Below are 18,265 nucleotides of genomic sequence, written 5' to 3' on the forward strand. Positions count from 1 at the left end.
GGGGGGATAAATCCCGCTTAATGCGACCTCTCAGCAAACTGTTTCCCCTTTTTCACTCCAAAAAAAAAAGAAGCCCAGGAGGTGGGAGCTGACAGTTTCCTTACAGAATGAGGGGGAAAAAAAAAAGAGCCCCGGGCGCTCACAGTTTCTAGAAGTCCTCTGGCCGTTTTCACCAAGACCGGGTTTGCAGAGCCCTGCCGTTTGGCTCCTTCTCTCCCGGTACTGCAGATATACATTTCTCCCCCCTCCCCGCCACACTCCTCTGTTTATTTGTACGGAAGGCAGAGCTACTTTGTAAACACATCACACACCGGCCCCGGAGCCGTTCAAAATAGCTGATTGCAGCAAAACGCTTACCAACGACGGGGGTCTCTCTCTCTTTTTTTATAAAAAAATCAGAATAAAATCCACTGTTTCTGTCTGGGGAGGGGGGGCCAAGCACGGCTTGCACAGGACAGGCGTACACGCGTGGCCGTACGCCCACCCACACCTTAGAAATCGGGCGGCAGATGGGAGAAAGTACGGGGCCAATACGCAAAATGAAATAAAATGAATAATAATAAATATCAGATGAAGTGAAGCTCAAATGTCTGCCGTGAGGCTTATCACCCTTTGTTGGGGGGGCGGGGGGGGGGAGAGGCAAAGGCAAGTCAAAATGTTTCAACGGTTTTAAAAACATAAAATAACCCAGAGACATCGGAACCCAGCGCTTACCTTAGCGGTGGGGAAGCTGCACCGTCTGTGTGTCCTTTTTCACACGTCCAGATTTTTCTGGAGAACCGTCACCGAGGTATATGATTCAGGAGGACGTTATTTCCCTTCTGGAAGCCCGAGTAAATTTGCCACCTTTCAAAGGAATGGCCCCGGCACCCAAACCGGCGTTTGGAGGAAATTCTTGATTCCTGCGGTCGGTGGCATTAAAATCGGGAAGAAAGCGCATTCCAGCCGGAGCAGGGAGGACTGAATGAGGGCTCTTTACCCACAGACAGAGACGGGGGAGAGAGACGGGTCGGCAAGAAAAAGAGAGATTGAGCAGCGAGTGCTGCTGACTGCCTCGCTCCGCGGCTGCGATTGGACCAAACTGAACGAAATTTACAAAACCAGCAGCCAATGGGTGTCGGCGCACGGCCTCATCACTACAGAAACCACATCTTCAGCTACAACCTAATGCAAAGAGCAGCTCATCCAGGGCAAACCAGGGTGGCCCCCGGGTACCCGCGCGCGCGGAGCAGGTGCATGGGCGCACAAGGAGTCTGGGCCGGGGGCCCCAGAAATCCTCATTCCGGGCTCCGCAGCTTCTCAGGGCGATGCCAATGCTCTCCAGCCCCCCACCCCGGCGCTACAGTATTTGCAAACAACTTGAACGATTTAAGGCCTCATTTTTCCGAGCGCGCCAGCAGGGAGGAGCTATCCCCGGTGGTCACACAAAGATGGTACTGTTCCCGGGGCTGCGTTATTGTAATTATATCGGGAAGCAATGATGTCATTTCTTCAAGGCAGCGAAATCGGAATGTACGTCTGCACACGGACAGGACCTCTCTGTGCTCGGAGGATGGGGCTGAGAGATGAGCTAGCGCATGCTTTCTGGGTGGTGCTCAGGCAGGGTTGGTTTTTATAAATAAAATATTGGGGGGGTGTTCCTGGAATTGGCCCGTTTTGTTTTTGTTTTCTTCTGTTTTGTTTTTTAAATACAGGGCTTCGCTTTGCGGATCCAGGAGTTTCTTTTTCACAGTCAGTTTCAAGTTTGGTGATAGGATGCTGTATTTCATTTTGGGTTAGGTGAACTTGGCTGTAACTGGGCACTGTCTAAATTTCCTAGGTGATCAATCCAATAACACCAGGTAGTGAGCACAGATTCTGAAACCAGGTTCCTGGGATTTAAGTCACCCCTGACCTTAGCCTGTGTTTTGATGTGGCATCTCAGTTTCTGTGAAAAGGAGATGATTCAAGTATTCGCTGCATAATATTGTCATGATGAATAACTGAGTTAACACAGAACTTGGTAAGCAAAAATCCTGAATAAATATTAGCTTTTTAAAAAAAAAGTCATTTCACAGACTATGAATGTATTTCTAGAAGAAGAAAGATCATGTCTAACCACACAAGGGGCATTCTCCCAATTGTTCCTATATTTAGGCAGTCGCCTTAGACATCCAGCCTGCTCTGATTATTTGGTTGGCTGGTGTAATGTAATGGACATAGACGTAGACATAGTCATAGACAGAGACATGGACATAGACATAGACAGTTATAAACATAGACATAGACATAGTTATAGACATAGTCATGGACATGGACATAGACATAGTCATCATAGATATGGACATAGACATAGTCATAAACATAGACATAGACACAGTCATAGACATAGTCATAGACATACTTATAGATATAGTTATAGACAGACATAGACATAGACATCAATGTAGACATGGACATAGACATAGTTATAGACATAGTCACGGACATGGACATAGACATCAATGTGGACATGGACATAGACTTAGACATAGACATAGTCATCATAGATATGGACATAGACATAGTCATAGACATAGACATAGTCGTAGACATACATGTAGACATGGTCATAAACAGATGTAGACATAGACATAGTCATGGACATAGACATAGTCATAGACATAGACATAGTCATAGACATACATGTAGACATGGTCATAAACATAGATGTAGACATGGTCATAAACATAGATGTAGACATAGTCATGGACATAGACATAGTCATAGACATAGACATAGTCATAGACATACATGTAGGCATGGTCATAAACATAGATGTAGACATAGACATAGTCACAGACATGGACATAGACATAGTCATAGGCATAGACAGATGTAGACATAGATATAGATAGACATCGACATAGATTTAGACTTAGACATAGTAATGGCCATAGACATAGTCATAGATATAGTCGTAGTCATAGGCGTAGACATAGACATAGACATAGAACTGGTCATGGTCATGGACATAGTCATAGACATAGTCGTAGACATAGACATACACGTAGACATGGTCATAGACATAGACATAGATGTAGATGTAGACGTCATAGGCATAGACATAGTCATAGTCATAGACATAGAGACAGAGGCATAGTCCTAGACATAGACATAGTCTTAGATGACATAGACACAGATATAGACTTAGACATAGACAAAGTCTTAGACATAGTCTTAGATACAGACAGACATAGATACACACACACATAGACGTAGATCTAGACATAGACACTTCCCAAATTACCAAAGTAGAGTTTTAGAAGCAGAATCTCAGCTTGAGTTCAATGATTTATAATGGACCAGAAAATCATTGGCTTTGACAAGAATGTGTTCAATAATTCATTTATATATTAATCAAGTATTTTTTGAGTAGCAGTACTCTTCTAAGCACTGAAAATGCAATTGTGAGAAAGACATTCCTGATTTGACTATGGACACTTTCTAGTGGATAAGATAGCCAATAGCAATACATAAAAATAGAAAATTTATATAGATATGGCCTTGTTTATATTATATACTTATATATATATTAAATCTATGTATACATATGCCCACACATATATAAAATTGCAAATAGGTATGAAGAAATGCTGTCATGTATGAATTCCTAGGGGACCACAGAAGGCTGTGGAGGTGGACAAGTTTAAGCAAGCACATCCAGAGCAGAGGTCCCATCAATAGAGAATGAGTGGCAAACGGAAATTGAGTGGGTGAAGAGGTTGAGGAAGAGGTTGTGAGGATAGCTTGGGCATATCAGCAATAACACACATGTAGGGGGGTTAGAAACAGGGAGGGTATGAGATGGATGAAGAATAATGTATAAAAAGAAGAGAGATAAGAGAGTGGAGAAGTGTTCAGAAACCTAATTATGGAGGATCTTGAATGCCATGCTAAGCAGTGGCGAACCACTAAAATATTTTAAACACGTGGTAGGAAAGGAAAAAAATCACATTTATACTTTAAAATGATTGCTCTGGTTGTAATGAGAGAATAAGTTGGAGGGGATTAATTTTGAAAACAAAAATATTTCTGGGAAGGTTGCAATGTTGAATGTCCCAGAGAAACGAGGAAACCCTGAGCCAAAGAAATGAAATTTAAAAATCTGTTTTTATTTCATTTATTTAGAGGTCATTTCTAAACATGTTGAACTTGGGGAGGGAGAACTAGGATTCACGGTTGACACCTTTATGTTTGACTTGGGGTGTGAGTGGGTTGGTTGGATAGCAGAGAGCTACCTGGAGCTGTGAAACCCACAAGGATACAGGCAGACAAACATTCATTGCTACTTCAGTGACCCTATTCAGATACATTAAAAACATCCTGGGCAGACAGAAGCAACATTTTAGGAAGAGTGAATGCAATTTTACTAGCTTATAGTTTTCCCTAATTGAAAGTGCTCTATATAGAACCAGGGTGAGCAAAGGGAGAACTTAACAATTGGGAGAGCAAATCTTGATAGAGTGGTCGAGGAGTGATATCATTTTAGATCCAAGCTTTTTGGAAGAGATAAGAATATACTTCACGCTTCCATTTGTAACAATTATGGGGTAGGAGAGGTGGAAAAACAAGCAATGCCATAAGATGATACAATACAATGGGCTTCAGAGAAGGATCTGTTGTCGTATAAACTGGATTTGGGACAAGAGATTGGGAAGAAAATTGATAAATAATCTAGACTGTGCTTTTGTTCTCCCTGAGCCCCATATCTATATTGCTTCCTTGACCAAGTACCTGTGCCCTTGTACCTGTGGGGTTGCATATAGGTTCAACCCTATGTGCAAAATTGGCTAAGTCTGAAACACGGTTGCATTTTGGAATCTATACCTCATGGATGGTTTTCAACTGAATATTTTAGGTAGAGTCATGGCTGAGAACATGATGAAGTGAAAACCCTGAGTAGAGCCTGGAGGACTCTAAGTGAGAGGAAAAATAAAAGGGAAGACAAATTCAGAGGTAGTGGGGTTGAGATAGGGCTGTTTTTAGTTTGTGTGCTGAGAATTGTTTCTATCCACTGATTCAGTGAACGTGCATCTCGAACTGTGACTGCTGCAGATACTCTGTAAGACACCAAGATAAATAGCACATGGTATTTGCCCCCTTGTTTCTAGTCCTGGCATAGCTATGCTCAGTGGCTCTTCCTATCAGAACAACCGTCTAGATTTATCTTTATTGGTTCATTGATTATATTTTTGCTTTCATTTGCCATTGTAGACACAATCTTGGAAAACTCTCTGCAGTGTATTCATAACAATACTTTGGCTGGTCACAATTATTCTGAGCTCGAATTTCAATAAGTTTGTTGAGAAGGGTCAGGGTAATAAAGAACTTTTAACTATATATATATATACACACACATACATACAACATAATTTTATATATATACCTAATGTAACTAACATAAGAGAAGTGGTATAACTCGGGTACATGACATACTCAATTTATTACAAGATATTTAAATAATGGTATTCCCAAACTGGATTTAATGACCAGATTAAAATATATGATCATTAACTATAGAGTTTGAATGAAAGGAGTATGCTGAAGGCCATACAAATATTTGCTCTCTTAAGGTTTAGCAAATTCCATTCTATCTTATTTTATACTCTGACTTGCTAAACAAACCTTTCCTCTAAATGATGCAAAGTAAACTTCAGACTAGTTGAACTTGAATCATCATGAATTTCAAATGAATGTCAATCACATAAATGAGGTTTTATTGTACTATTTCAATGTATGTATAACATCTTTCATATAAATATAGTTATAGAATTTCAGCTGGAAGAGACCTGGAGATCATCCTATCCAGAGTTCTCTCAGTTTTATAAAGTTTTTAATAAGATTAATAAATCTTTAAAGGTAATTTTTAAAAAGTATATGTTTTCCGAAGAGAAGGTAGTGCATTCCCCCAATGTAATTCCAATTTCTGCATCTGATCAGTGGGAATAATATCCTTATGAGCAAGAGTCTGCGATCTTGTCCCTTGAAGCTTTTGTCCTTCTCATTTCCATTATTTTAAACCCATAAAACATTATTAATTATGTAACATGCACACACTGTACAGAAATATGCATGATTATTTTAAATTCTCTCCCTGGTTATTATTTCATCACAGGGCCTAAATGACTTTTAAATGGCCCTGGTTTTTAAAAAGTGTTCAAGCTACTGAATTCTGCTATATTCGTCGAGAATGAGAAACCCATTAACTATTGCTTTTGTATGAAAACTAAGGATATTGAATCCCAAATAAGGTGACCAAAATAGAGTTCATTTTTAAAGGACATTTTGCAATGACTTTCTCACTTCTATAGTCCAGGACTTTTTATGAAACTCTTTCATGATATCTATATTCCTTTAACAAATAAGAACACATATCACGCTTTATAATTATGAAAAAAAATTATGAAAAAAATACTGAAAAGTCCTTTTTCCAAGTTGATTGGAACTTTAGAATTATTGTAATATATGGGCGAAAAAACTGTAGAGATGGGTTTTGAGTTCCAGAATGGTTGATTCATTGATTCGTGCCTGATTTATCCCTCTATCTTTGCTGTACTAATGGACTCTGTCTCTCTTCCTACTTTCTTACCTTATGTTCCAGAAAATCTATATTTAAAAAGAGAGAAATTGAGCACTGAGGGGGAGGGGACATCATAAGAAGGATTCCTCAGCTGTTATCACCAATAGCATGCCATGAGTTGGCTTAAACACTAGGAATTTATTGACTCGCCGTTTTGATCCTAGAGGTCCAAAACCAAGGTGTCGAGAAGATGACGCTTTCTCCCCCAAATCTGTAGCATTCTGATGTCGGCAAACCTTGGTGTTTCTTGGCTTGGCTCCTTGCCTTGTCTTGTGGAGACTTCTTCTCTTTTCTGTTGCTCCTGTTGTTGGCTTTCAGCGTCTGGCGCTTCCCCATGGCTTTTACCTAACTCTATCTAGATTTCTTCAGTTTATAAAGGATTCCAGGAATCCAGATTAAGAACTAAGCTCATTCAAATGGGCCACACCTTGACTAAAATAACATCTGCGGGACATCCTATGTACGATGGGTTCACACCCACGGGAATGGGAGTTAAGATTAAGAGAATATCAACACCAGGCACATAATCTGATCTACACAGACTTCATTTATTGAAATCAAGAAAACAGCCTTTTCTCCTGCTAATGACCTGTACCATCTATGCTGATAGAGAAATAGTACCTGTCTAGTAAATGCAGCATGAATTATAAACTTGGTTGAAATAAAATGAGGTGGAGGGAAGAGGACTTGGCTCAACTGATAGAGCATCCGACTGCCATATGGAAGGTCTAAGGTTTGATCCCCAGAGCCTCCTGACCTATGTGGTGAGCTGGCCCACACGCAGTCCTGCAGCACGCGAGGAGTGCCATACCACGCAGGGGTGTCCCCCGCGTAGGGGAGCCCCATGCGCAAGGAGTGCACCCCATAAGGAGAGCCATCCCACGTGATAAAAGCGCAGCCCGCCCAGGAGTGGCACCGCACACATGGAGAGCTGATGCAGCAAGATGACGCAACAACAACAAAAACGAGACGCAATTTCCTGGTGCCACCTGACAATGCAAGCGGATGCAGAAGAACACACAGCAAATGGACACAGAGAGCAGACAACGCGGGGCGGAGGGGGGAGGGAGAGAAATAAATAAAATAAATCTTTAAAAGATAAATAAACAAATAAATGAGATGGACATACAATTATTAGGGCAATGGATCTCTTTTAATCTTTCCAACACAAGGTTCGTTTTGTAATCTCTTTTACAAAAAATCATTTTAGACTTTTATTATTCATTGACAGGAGAAGAAAATTACCACAAATAATGCTTTGTGTGTGATGAATATGCATGCTCATTCATCTTAATGACAGCTGTGTTTTGAATGGGGATCAATTGCTGTTATAAAATATTGATATAGTACTAATACAGTAATATTTTCCTGGAAAAGTTGTGAACAAAATTATGTAGAGAACAAATGAACTGATAAAACATCTTATTCTTTCCCTGCAAATGTAAAATGAAGCTCTAGCTCCGTTGCTGGATTTAAAAAATGTGACTTAGGAAATATGAGCAGGATTAGGGCAGGGACTTGGCCTCAGTCAATTTATATGAGGGAACCGGCAGAGAGAAGATGACTGGCCAGAAAGAATCACGTGAGTAGGAAATGTGACATGGATGCAACTTTAGCACAAATCTTGGGGGTACGGAGGGGCTCGAGTTGCCAAATTTAGCTGCTAAATATATAGGACTCCGAGTAAAACTTGAATTTCATGGGAATAATGCAAAAAACAGTATGTTTCATGCAATATTTTCTTAGTTTTCATCTAAAATTCATACATCACTGGGCATCCTGAGTTTTGTTCAGCAACCCTATGGTGACCCTATATGCCAGGAAATCCCAGCCCTTCTGCTGTTGGGAGATGCAGTCTACAGGGCAAAGGCCATCAACGGGCTGGCATGGGACCCTGCTCCCTGATCGTTACTCTTATTGTGGACTTCTCATTCCTTCTTAATCGCATAGTTTTTCTCTTTCTGTAAGACTGATGGGGCATGAGCTGCTGCTCAGATACCTGCAAATCCCCTACACCCAACTTGCCCAACTCACCCTTCTGCTTTGCTGTGCTCTTCCATGCTTGGGGACACCTCGGTTGAGGTCTTAGGATCGTGAATTACTGTGCATGAATCGCCGATACTCCTGACCCCAGTAACAGGTCCAAACACATTTGTTCTCCTCTGCTTGCCCACTGCCATGTTCTTATTTCCTGCCAATGTAAGTGGCAGGAAAGAAAGTTAAGAGTCTTCCCACCTGTGTGGTAAACACCTGGACTCTGTGAGGGCACGTTGGCAGAGCAAAGCTAGATCTCTGTACTTAATGCAAGTCATTAAAAGAGAAATTTAGAGCAATCAGATCTCATGCCATGTAGCAACTCCAACAAAAGTCACTAACAGATCTAGTGTATTTCACTAACCAGAATCACTCACAGTAATTTCAAATTTGGGCAGTATCTAGTATGTGTAAGATTAGACACAAAGTAGATAATCTAGATGAAATGGACAAATTCCTAGAAACCCACAAACACTAACTCGGGAAGATATAGACTACCTCAACAAACTAGTAACTAATGAAGAGATTGAATCAGTACTCAAAAGCCTCACAATAAAGAAAGCCCAGGACCAAATGGCTTCACAGGTCATTTTTACCAAACATTTCAAGAAGTAACACCAATCCTACTTAAACTCTTTCAAAACTGAAAAAGAGGAAACACTTTCCAAATGTATAAGGCCAACATCACTGCATACCAAAGCAAGATAAAGCTATCACAAGAAAAGAATATTACAGATTAATATCCCTTATGAATTTAGGTGCAAAAATACTCAAAAATACACTAGCAAACAGAATTCAATAGCACATTACATATTGTACACCATGATCAAGTGGGATTTATCTCAGGTAAGTAAGTGTGGCTCAACATAAAAAAATCAATTAATGTTATACACCTTAGAAGAAAAAAAGAAAAAAATGCTCATCTCAATTGATGCAGAAAAGGCATTTGACAAAGTCCAGCACCCCTTCTTGATAACAAAATTTAGAAAACTAGGACTGGAAGGAAACTTCCTCAACATCATAAAGGGCATATATGAAAAACCTATCACAGAATATTAAAGGCTAGATATTAGGTAATTAAAATTTTACTATTGGTTGGCACTTGCCAGTAATACTACAGGAAGAAATCATAAATATAAATTAAAAGAATTGGTAAAACCTAGAAGCAATGCTATCCCAGTAGCAACAAGCACAATTATTGCACAGGTCTTGGTTTCTAAAAGCATTGCTCAGTAAAGGGAATCAGAGATCCTTGGAGAAATGGCTAATCAAGGGCTGAGGTAAGAAATACACAAGATGAGTTCTGAGCATTTGTAATGTCATAAAATAAGCAAGTGCTAAAAATCTAAAACTCAGATGAAGGACTTCAAAGAGACACAGGAACACGCTAAAAGGCCAATGGCTAAAGCTAGAAAAAAATTGAGCCACAAAATAAAGAAGCATGGGTTTTTAAACAAAACTATAAAGTAAATATCCATGATTCCAAACTAATGTAAGCAAATAATTGAGTAAGTGATTAAAAGGGAGTAAGTAGAAGTAGACAAATCTCTTGTCCAGAAAAATCCCACGTAATTTATATAGATACTCTACTCTCAAGGTGGTGAACACAACTCTACTTCTTAAGAATGGTTTGTGCATAGTGGCTTCCTTCCAAAGAACAAACTAAAGTGGAGTATAATGTAACTCCACAATGGGGAAAAGTGGCAAATCCTACCTCAGCCAGTTGATGAAGGTCAATATCAACAGTAAAGGTCATGAGGGTAGAATGTACATTTGGTATGACATAATGCAAATGGCATTTTGTCTCTTTGGTCTTTCACCCCCAAAACCATATCTCCAGTCTAACGATGAGAAAAATATCACATAAATATAAACTGAGAGACTTTCTGCAAAATATCTGTTCAGTACTCCTCAAAATTGTCAGGGTCATCAAAAACAAGGGAAGTCTGAAAAATTGTCACAGCCAAGAGGAGTCTAAGGTGACGCGGTGATTAAATGTAGTGTGGTATTGTGGATGGGATCCAGGAACTCGAAAAGGACATTAGGTAAAAAGTAAGGAAATCTGAATAGGAGTATGGACTTGAATTGATAATAATATATCAATATCTATCCCCATTAATTGTGGCAAATGTGCCATGCTGAAATAAGATGTTAGTAATCTGGCAAACTGGGTGTGGGGTATATAGGAATTCTCTGTGCTTCTTCAAAAATTTTCTGTAAATCTAAAAATGTTTCAAAAATTAAAGCTTATTAAAATGCAAAATTTAGAAATTTGCTGAAGTGAGCTCTACAGACAAAATATAGGGTACTTCAACAGCTGACACATCTTTTCTTTTTAATGGAATTCAACTTTATTTTCCAACAACATGAAACTAGGAATTATGAAATAGGCCAAAGCACGTGTTTGTGTTTGTGTGTTCATTCTCTGATTTCTGTCTCAAGTGGAATCCCAAATTGAAAATCTACATGTTAACCAAAAAGGAAATATATACACACTCACATACACATAAAGCGGGGGTTCTGAACCAGGGGTCCATGGACCAAAGGTTTCGGGAGGTCCATGAGCGTGAATAAAAATAAAAGAACAACAACATCATTATGGGGACATGTTGGTGTAAGTGTGATATATTTATTAAATAATACACAGTATAGCGTGGTCTTAGTAAGGGGTCTGAGGTTTTCATCGGACTGGCAAAGGGGTTGGTGGAACAAAAAAGGTTAAGAATGCCGATATAAAGCCCTCTTCTTCTAAGCCTTCACTTCCTGGTATGCTTCACCTTGTATAATTTCTTCCTCTGGATTACCTTACTGCCAATGAATAGAACACCTTAATTTGGGGGATATCTTTTGTGTTCAGGTTTTTTCTTTTTTTCTCCTTTTCTTTTCTTTCCCTTCCTTCCTTTCCCTTCCTTCTTTTTCCTTCCCCTTCCTTCCTTCCTTCCTTCCTTCCTTCCTTCCTTCCTTCCTTCCTTCCTTCCTTCCTTCCTTCCTTCCTTCCTTCCTTCCTTCCTTCCTTCCTTCCCTTCTTCCTTCCCTCCTTCCTTCCTTCCCTTCTTCCTTCCCTCCTTCCTTCCTCTTTCTTTTCAAATTGTCTTTTTTTAAAAAGATATGTAGGTCACAAAAAATGTTACATTAAAAAATATAAGCCGTTCCCATATACCCCAGGCCCCAGCCCCCAGTTCTCCTACATCAACAACCTCTTTCATCATTATGGCACACCCATTGCATTTGGTGACTGTGTTTAGGTTTAATAGACCACGGCTTCTGTCTTCTAGCAGACTCTCTCCCTTGCTGCCTTTGATGAATAACCTTTGCCATGGTGAGGTCCACATGCCAAGAAATTAATAGCAGCCTCAGTTCAACAGCCCATGAGAAATTAAATCAGGCTAATACGCTGTGAACTCAGAAGGAGAGCCTTCCTCAGTTGAGTCTTCAGTTGAGACCCCAGCACCAGGTGATGCTTTAATTACAGACCCTGAAGATGAGATCCCACCTAAGCTATGCTCTGACACCTGACCCAAGGAAGTAGTGAGATAATGCATGTGTGTTCTTTAAAGTTACTTAATCTTGGGAAGTGGATTTGGCTCAACCAATAGATCATCCACCTACCACATGGGAGGTCCAGGGTTCAAACCCAGGGCCTCCTTGACCCGTGTGATGAGCTGGCCCACGCGCAGTGCTGATGCACGCAAGGAGTGCCCTGCCACGCAGGGGTGTCCTCTGTGCAGAAAAGCCCCACGTGCAAGGAGCGCGCCCCACACGGAGAGCTGCCCCGCACAAAAAAAGTGCAGCCTGCCCAGGAGTGGTGCCTCACACACGGAAAGCAGACTCAGCAAGATGATGCAACAAAAAGAGACACAAATTCCTGGTGCCGCTGACAAGAATGCAAGTGGACACAGAAGAACACACAGAGAATGGACACAGAGAGCAGACAACTGAGGGCGGGGGGGGGGAGAAATAAATAAAAAATAAATCTTAAAAAAAATAAAGTTAGTAAATCTGTACTGCTTTGTTATTCAGTAATAAAGAAATAACACTATATAAGTACATGTCCATGTATGTAGATGTGTATGGATGGCTGAATGAGTGGATAAATGGCTATGGATGGCAGTAAACAAACTGTAGCAAACACGGATGTCAAATAAAGTAAAGCAAATATAACGAATATGCTAAATATTTTACGATTTGCAGAACTGCAGTTACAACTCTTTCAGATGGATCATAGATGAATGAACCAGAGTAAGAAGTACATCATCTGCTTGCAAAGCCTGCCAAAAGATTTCAAATTAGGGGAAGAGGAGGATCTTGACAACCAAATCTGTAATTTCTGCATCAAGCCAAATAAATGTTCTTTACTGTGGCTGATAATTGTTTAGCGCTCATCAACAGCCCTGATCTTTTTACAATTCACCATGCCAGCAAAGAATGGACAGCCCTGTATCAAGGAGGCATTGAGGGAGGGGGAAGTATTATCAAAATTCACATCCTCCAGGGACTTGTACATTCCTGAGACATATATCTCTAAAGTTCTAAAGCTGAAAGGAGTGCCATGCCACGCAGGGGTGTCTCCCGCGTAGGTAGGGGAGCCCCATGGGCAAGGAGTGCGCCCCATAAAGACAGCCATCCCCCACGAAAGAAAGTGCTGCTGCCCAAGAATGGTGCAGCACACACAAAGAGCTGACATGACGAGATGACGCAACAAAAAGAAACACTGATTCCTGGTGCCGCTGATAAGGATAGAAGCAGTCACAGAAGAACACACAGCGAGTGGACACAGAGAGCAGACAACTTGGGGTGGGGGGGGGGGAGGAGGGGAAGGGGAGAAATAAAGAAAAAATTTTAAAAATCTAAAAAAAAAGTTCTAAAACTGGGCTTCTCAATTTCAGTATTACTGATGTTTAGGGATCGGTACCTCTTGCTGTGGGGCTGCTCTTTACACTGCACGATATTTCACAGCATCCCTCGATTCTCCTCAATAGATTCCAGTAGCAATCCCCACCCAGTTGTGACAAGCAAAAATGTCTTCAGTTATTACCAAATGTCCCCTGGGTAAGGGAAGTTCAAATAGTCCCAAGTTGAGAACTGCTGTTCATAAGCAGTAGAAACACCTATCCACAATTTGTACAATCTAGGAAAAATGTTCTTTGCAGTTTTTCTCACTGGGATCCCCATTGGCATTTTTGGGTGGGAGGGTTCTTTGGTGGGGCATGGCCCCATTTCCTTGCAGAATGTGTACCATTTCTGTAACCTACCTCCCCCCAAGCAATCAACACCTAAAGTCTTTCTAGTCATTCAGACAACCAAAACCTTCCTACATATTTGCAAGCAGTCCTGAGGGAGAAGAAACTGCAGGGTCCAATCTCCTATTTGACAAGCAGTAGTTGTTGGCTAGTTGGTCATCTTCTTTCAACATGAGATGCCCTTCACTCACTCCTCTAACTCAGTAATGCTTTGGAGAGACACTCAGTATTTCTCCAAAACTGCATTGGTGTCCCTCCTTTATCAAGCTGCCTGGCTCTCCTGCTTCTGATGTAAACCCTCGCCCTGCAAAATGTGTCATCCCTCCTCCTCTGCTCTGAAAGCACCTATCCTTCTCATAGCATTTAGTGCCCAAGGTCTGGTCATAGAGTATATGTGTGTGTTTGGGTCTTCTCGCTTCATTTGTTTGTATAGGTCCCTAATGCCCCGCTGTTTAAATGTTTGCTGGGCAGTTTTAGCACAACACAAAGACAGACTTTCGTTTCGTGCTCTTCAGTTTACTTTCATTCCATAAATTGAGAAAAATCTCAAAGCCATTTTACTAGGAAGGGTGGACTTCAATGTGCTTTCCTACGTATCCTAACGTGTCACTCTTGAGTGTGGCCATCCCTGTCTTGCATAGACCATAGTGAAATTCTAAAATGTGATCTAATGAAATCTGAGTTGTTAGACTTCGGGTATGAAATGAGGAAGCATGCTTTTTATTAGTAACACAAATGGTTCAAGTCTCAGATGAACACAACTCCAACGCCCGAAGCAATTCTCAAGTCACTCGCATATGCGACTAGCATAGTTAAGCCATTCTGTCCTGAGGCCCTTTGACAATGAATGTAAACAAGTCCTCATTGATAGCAAACAGAGATCAATAAAATTCTAAGGAAGCATGGTTCACTACAAAGCCATATTTGTTCCAAGTTGATGCGTTTAAAGAACCTTTCTAGATCACATTTTAGTCGAATGGAAAAATGCATTTGGTAATACTCTAGGAAGAGGATTACTCTCCTCCTCTCCCTCTCCCTCTTTCCCTCTGTTTCTCTCTCACACACACATGCTCATTTTCCCCCGGACAGGACTAGGCAGGCTGGGAAGAGAGAGGCGGGCAGCCATAGCTGCCACACGTCCCCCTGTTTCTAACATGGCACCACCCTTATTCCTTGAGAGAACCTCAAGGATGGACCGAGATCTCAACCTCTCTACGCACCCTTTCTCCAGAGGGGCAGAGATACCTGCCTCTTGCTGAAAGGACCCCCTTGCCCCTTGTCCACTGCCCAGCCTCGGGGTGGTGGGTTGGAGCTGGATGGGGCAGGAGGCAAGGATAAGGAGGTGAGGGTCTCAAGCCGACACACATTGTACCATAAGCCATCACTGTGTTGATTTTAGAAGCTGAAAGCTTTGGTTAGTTCAATGGGTATGATTAAGAGTCTATGACTTGGGGAAGTGGATTTGACCCAATGGATATGGCATCCACCTACCACATGGGAGGTCCAGGGCTCAAACCCAAGGTCCCCTGACCCATGTGATGAACGGGCTGACCCACATCACAGTGCTGATGCGCACAAGGAGTGCCCTGCCACGCAGGGGGTGTCCCCCGCATAGGGAGCCCCATGCATAAGGTGAGTGGCCCAGCGCGAAGAAAGTTCAGCCTGCCCAGGAGCGGTGCCACACACATGGAGAGGTGATGCAGCAAGATGACGCGACAAAAAGACACACAGATTCCCGGGCCGCTGACAAGAAACACAGCAAATGGACACAGAGAGAAGACAACTTGGGGGGGGGGGGGGCGGGAGAGAAATAAATTAAAAAATAAATCTTAAAAAAAGAAAGTCTATGACTTTGTAACCCTTCCCCCCCCCCTTTTTTAGTATTTCTTCACTTATTTTTACACATAGCAAGAACCTCAAAAAGTGGTAGTATCTTGGAGTTCTTGATGGATACTTGATGGTTATCCTTGGAGAAGGTGATTCTAACATTGCAGAGATGCTGTCGGAGGTCTCTGCCCCTTTAGCCCCTCTGCTTTACCTGCACAGAGGAGCTATACACAAACTAAATAGTCTCTTGCAACCCACAGATGTTTTGCTTATGACTGGGTGATAAGCACCTCTAAGTCAGAGGACTGGAAACATACTTGTTCACTGCAGTATTCATTAGGCTGCAGAAAATGAGTCTTTCTGGATGTCCGTTGGTCTGTCCCAAACCTGTCTTGTCTGAGCGACACAGCTGTCTTCCTACTAACGGTTTGTTCCTCATTGGCTTCTCTCAAGCCACTTTTTTCTTAATTAATGACACACACTGTCAGCTCTCTTGGAATTCAAATATCCAGCATTGGCTTAGAAGCAAAAAACAAAGCAAAACAAAAAACAATCCCATCAGAGAATTCCTAGAGAAACAAACTCTCCCCGATGCCTTTCTTGAAGTTTTTTTTTTCCCTTCAGTATGGTATTCCAGGTATTTTCAAACTCATTTACTATTATGTCCAGAGGAAAAAAGGAGAGAGAAAAAATCAAAATAGAATAAGAATCATCTTTCCCCCTTAGTTGTCTGCACCCAAATCTAATTGGTCCATGTCAGTAGATAACAGCATGCTCAATTGCAATTGCATAGATATGTTTTTTCCCCAATGAAATTTATATTTCATTATTTATTTAGAGCAAAGTCCTAAAGAAGGTAGTCTATTAAGATGCTACTATTTTTGTCCAATTTCTGATCTCTTTGTCTTTCCAAGAACAAATCAGGACTTTCAAATTTGACTAAGAAAAACTGTCTACTCTTCTTATGCCCGCTTTAGAAGAAAAAATATGAAAGGTGGGAAACAAATGGCTTGTGTTTGCTATTTCCACCCGTTGTTAATTTGGCTCCAGATTAGGCTAATTTGCGGTACTTGAAATTTCAACAATTTCCCACATCTTCCAGCTAGAGTTTAAACAGTCTATGCTAAGCAATTGCTGTAACTGGTAAGAAAACTGAAAGGACGGGCAACATAGCGAAAAGATTGGTTCCTTCATATACTTAGCTCTTTAATGCCATCAAGAGAAGGAACGGCTGTTGGCTCTAACAAAGTGAGGCAAGATATGTTGGAAGACATTCTCCAATGGTCTGTTTTATTTCTGCATGACTTGAGTAAGGCACTAAGTGATTTTCTGTTCTGCACCATCTCTTCAAGGGTGTTTGGATAGAAAATAATCTTGGAAGATAGAGTCAGAACAAAGGACATGCTTTCTTATTGTTCAGTAAAATAAAGTTATTGTCTTTCTCCAGGACAAGGATAAGTTTACTTGCAGTCCATTTTAAGATATTTGGCCTCCATGAGCTCAGGGTATGATATAAACCCTCTAGGCATGTCCTTTGACTTGCCACTGGGGAACACATCAGGCAAATGGGACGATGCAAATGCGATACTCACACTGTGAATGAAATGATCTGGCTTCTGGCCTTCTAGGTTCTTGGCTATGTTGCCTAAAAGAATTTAAGGACTTGCCATAGGGGAGGCAGGGGAGTAAAGAGTTTATTAAGAAACAAGAAAAGAGATAAGGATGCAATCTGACACACGGGTTGCAGGTGTGCTACAGACTGATTCCACACGTGGGGCCCCAGGTTAGACCTTTTTAAGATCTTTCTTCCTCCCCTTTCCTAATGTTGGGGACGGGACCCAGCACTTTGCTGCTTTGATTGGTTGCCCCACTTGTTAGTTCTCACAGGGCCAATGGGGAGGCCTGTTGTTTGGAGGTATCCAGGGCTTCCTTGTGGCCCTGGAAAGAGTTCTCAATGGGACCTCATAGCTAGGGAGTAGGTGGGGTCTTTCTGGCTTTGTTCCTAGGAGCAGGGGCTTTCCAGGCAGGGTTTCATGGCCATATCCTCTGCTGGGTCTCAGCTGTGACTTGGGTCTCAGATATGACTCATCTTCCCTCTTTCCCTGTACTAACCTGCCTCAACAGTCCCCTCAGAGAGTTTACACCCTTACCCTTAAGGGGGAGCTGAAGGGCGGTGGTCATTCTTCTGTCACTGCTTCCTGCTGGTCAGGAGGAGTAGGCCCTGCCTGACAGAGCATGAAATCTTCTGGCTATTCTATTGAGGATGATGAAAGATGGGTTCAGCGCCATGGTTGGGTTGGATGAAATCCCTGCATGACTCACACCTTATTCTGGGAGGCGTTGATTCTGGGAGAATAAACTTAGAATTTAAGCTACTTGGTCTTACTCAAAGGATAAAGAAAATGGTAGTAAGCAGGCCCCAAAGGGGGGCCGGTCATGACATTCTGAACTATGGTAGGGAGAAAGGCTAGATGTTGTCAGAGTCTGCATCCTCCCAAAGGTGATGGGAAACAGCATTCTTCCCTGAGCTCTTTTCTGCTGTTGGTTAACTCAGGGAAAAATT

The 18,265-nt window shown here is 41.6% G+C and overlaps 1 protein-coding gene across 2 annotated transcripts in view; it reads right to left on the reverse strand.

Annotated features, from left to right (window-relative positions):
• LOC139436191 (neuroligin-4, X-linked) overlaps positions 1–1,384 on the reverse strand; it is a 353,424-nt gene extending 352,040 nt beyond the window's left edge. For both annotated transcript variants that reach the window (XM_071213275.1, XM_071213274.1), the window contains exon 1: positions 715–1,384. The gene's annotated coding sequence lies outside the window, so the exon portion shown is untranslated. The remainder of the gene's footprint in view (positions 1–714) is intronic.
• Positions 1,385–18,265: the final 16,881 nt, after the last annotated feature.

The sequence above is a fragment of the Dasypus novemcinctus genome, chromosome X (genome assembly GCF_030445035.2).
Source record: "Dasypus novemcinctus isolate mDasNov1 chromosome X, mDasNov1.1.hap2, whole genome shotgun sequence".
Lineage (NCBI taxonomy): Eukaryota > Metazoa > Chordata > Mammalia > Cingulata > Dasypodidae > Dasypus > Dasypus novemcinctus.